Source organism: Austrofundulus limnaeus, unplaced genomic scaffold, assembly GCF_001266775.1.
Source record: "Austrofundulus limnaeus strain Quisiro unplaced genomic scaffold, Austrofundulus_limnaeus-1.0 Scaffold3, whole genome shotgun sequence".
Classification (NCBI taxonomy): Eukaryota; Metazoa; Chordata; class Actinopteri; order Cyprinodontiformes; family Rivulidae; genus Austrofundulus; species Austrofundulus limnaeus.
Window position 1 is genome coordinate 5,363,302 of NW_013952405.1, and position 3,409 is coordinate 5,366,710.

The 3,409-nt window shown below is 38.2% G+C and overlaps 1 protein-coding gene across 3 annotated transcripts in view; it reads left to right on the forward strand.

Annotated features, from left to right (window-relative positions):
• arhgef25a (Rho guanine nucleotide exchange factor (GEF) 25a) overlaps positions 1–3,409 on the forward strand; it is a 50,238-nt gene that overhangs the window by 1,979 nt on the left and 44,850 nt on the right. The gene's annotated exons all lie outside the window — the stretch shown is intronic.

Consider the following 3,409-nt stretch of genomic DNA (forward strand, 5'->3'; position numbering starts at 1 on the left):
GTGTGTGTGTGTGTGTGTGTGTGTGTGTGTGTGTGTGTGTTTGGTAACTGTTGTGCAGAACAGTATATGGTGTACAGAAGGGGTGTGAGCGAGGCCAGAGGAAGCTGTCAGCGATGCTTATCTGTAATGGCAGCACTCAGATCGGGTACGGTGTTGAAGGTAATGTGCTGAAAATATTGTTTTTAGTCACAGCTTGAAGCCCAGGAAAAAAAGGGGAAAAGTCACACAGGAGGACAACTTTAAAACAAGTTAACAATAAACAAATCTTTTGCTTAGTTGTTTTAACACAACTCAGTTTGATCTATGTGGAGACTTTGAGGTTTCACATTACATCTGTCTTCTGCATATTGTGTGTAGTTATAATGCTTGAAAAACAGATGATTTTGTGTGTGTGTACTTGTTTCTACTACAGAGTGAGGACCATTTGTGACATAGTTACTATCAAAGTGAGGTCTTTGATGTAAAGTGAGGACTGCTTCAAAGTCCTTACTTTATTTGCAGCTCTACTGCACTTTAGTTAGGTAGGTAGAAGTATGGTGTGAATTATATTTTGGTTCAGGTTAGGGTTAGCTATAGACCAGTAATGGTCAGTTTTAGGGAAGATGTCTGAGTTAGGCATAAATACAGTTACAAAAAAAATGGAATTCAATACAAAGTCCTCAGTTTGATGCAAGTAAAAGGATGTGTATCTGTGTGGGTGGGTGTGGGGACTGGCATTCCCTATGTTGTGGGACAGTTTTTTTTGCCATACACACCTACTTGTGGAGATGTAATGTTACTTATGAGGACCTGACTGGTACTTATGGGGACCTGAGTCTAATCCCCTTAAGGGGAAACACTGTTGGTGGGTCGGGGGCTAAGTTTAGGACCAAGGTGTGAATTGAGTTTAGGTTAGTTTTAGGGTCAGGTGTGAGGTTAGGATTAGAGTTGGTGGTTAGGGTTAGGCTGTAGAAAATAATGGAAGTCAATGGCAGGTCCCCATAAAGATAGCTGTACCATATTGTGTGTGTATGTGTGTGTGATAGCAAAACATGTCATGAACCATTGTACTGGTTTTAATGAATCCTTCAGAATGTAATCAGTAGATRTACCTCTACAACTGATTTACTTCTGGGGTCAGTCCAGTATGACTTCCCCAGCCAGCTGACCCTAAATAACACCAAAAAGSCTTCTATAACTTAGTCAGTTTTACAGAGATTCAGGGGGAGTGCGTCCTTACAGGAGTGTGATGGGAAGGACTTTGTGAACTATGTGACCTTAAATGGAGAAAGATCAACCTGAAGCATCATCACATCAAGTTAACAGAGCAGATGATCAGACATATTATTCACTTCAGGTTAAGAACTCCTGATGTGAGGTTCCTGTTGTGTAAAATGTGCTACCTGCATGCATCCCAGCATATAATTACAATTTACCTAAAGACTGATAGATTTATTACTTCATTTAATATGAATAAAATAAAATAATTGAGTAATGTAGAAAACTAAACCTACAAACAACAAAACAATCAGCTTACATTGAACGATAAAAAAAGTTTTACTTCCTGTTTGTTGATCTATCACTTCTCTGTATTTTCTTCAAATCTTTCACCTATAAGGATGGTGTCTAAAGGTCTTCCTGCAGATAAAAAAAATGTCATTTGCCTTTGGAATTAAATTTGATTTAATTAGTTTTTAATGAGACATTATTGATCAAGTCTTAAACTTGATATTTAAGCATCACTAATGGCTTGTTTTGTTCGTTTTGTGGGCGTTAAAGTCTTAATGCAACCACAATATTAACCCACAGATCCACGTTATCAAGTTTGTTTTTTCAAGAACATATCATTGCATTTATGCACATTTAGCATTTAAATAACAACCGTGTCTCTTTAGGAGCACATTTCTACAATCTTCACCAACCTTCACACTTATGTTGTTATTTTTGTCAACTCTTGAGACTTTGTCTTTTTAACTAGTTAGACATGAGGTCCGTCAAATGATGCTGCTGACTCTCATGAAGGGAGTGTAAAGTAGATTATAGATTAAAGAAGTTTCCTGCAGAGGATGAAAATGATGTTACATGAGCAATAAAAGTGAACCAGAACTGTAAAGTGTGGACAGTTGCGGCACATTGAGGCGATGATTCTTTGTGTGAACAGGTTCAACAAGAGATGTTGTTTATCTGTTACTTGAYATAATTTCTATTACAATAAATCTATTGAATTATTAAGAACAACAAGTCTTCCATGAATGAACCTTTTATGTAGGCTCCATGACTCTGAGATAATAAAACACTTCTTCCTGTTCTGTCTTCTTTTATTCATTCTTGTCTTTATCTTTGTGCATATTTCTGTAGAGAAGTTGGTCAGACGGGTCATTCAGAGGCCTCGCAGGTCACTGCACCACAGAACAGAGGTAGTTTGAACCACAAACTGACCTAGAAGAAAGGGAAGTGATAAATGATGCACATCAGCACAACTAATACATGTCAAGTTGTATGGATTGCACAGATTTTTCCTCATATTGCAGGTATACGGACGTTTATAGCAATCTCACAGATTTTTTTCAAAAAACTCAGTTTCAAGTTTATTTTGCATCTCAGAGCCTGCAGGATGTTGAAAAAAACTACATAACATCAAGTAAATATCTTGCAACCTGCTCCGCTGCTAGAAATAAGTTCTCCCGTCCTCATTTCCTCCTGCTTTGCGCTGCAGGTGCAGTCATCCCTCCCGCATGCGATTAATATGAATTTTTTGTGAAATTTACAGATTTTTGAGGCTCATTAGGTAAACATCCAAAGGGGTTGACATGTTGGCAACTGATAAGTATACAAAAATATGTTAAAGTCTACAGTTAAAACGAGGAATTTTAATTTGTGGTCTTGTTAGTTTTGTATTTTTTTTAATGAACACCGATTTGTGGGTGGTGTTTTATATCTAACTAAAGCCCTGAACACCACCAGCAGAGGTCTCATGCTGCTTCCAGGGCAAGGTTCAGACTCCAGCTCCAAATAAGCTGTAAAACTTGAGGGACTACAAAGAAGGGGGAAACAGTTTTTTAGATGTTCTCATTTAAGCAATATTTACGGTTTACTGAAATAAAAATAAAAAAGATGGACAGAGAAATAAGTTTGCAGATCTTCACCTTTGTCTCCATCTGATGATGTGCATGCTGTCTGCGTGCTGCTAAAGAAGTGCTTCTTCAGGGAACAACAGCACTACTGATGAGATGCACTCCCACCTGCATGTACAAGGACACACCTGTCTATCCTCTGGTGCATGCTGATCACCTCCTGAGGAATAAAAAAACAATATTTATTTACAGAACAGAAACGAAAAGAGAACAAGACAGTTACTCCATGATGAGACCTCAGCCAAGAGAGAGAGAGAGAGAGAGAGAGAGAGAGAGAGAGAGAGAGAGAGAGAGAG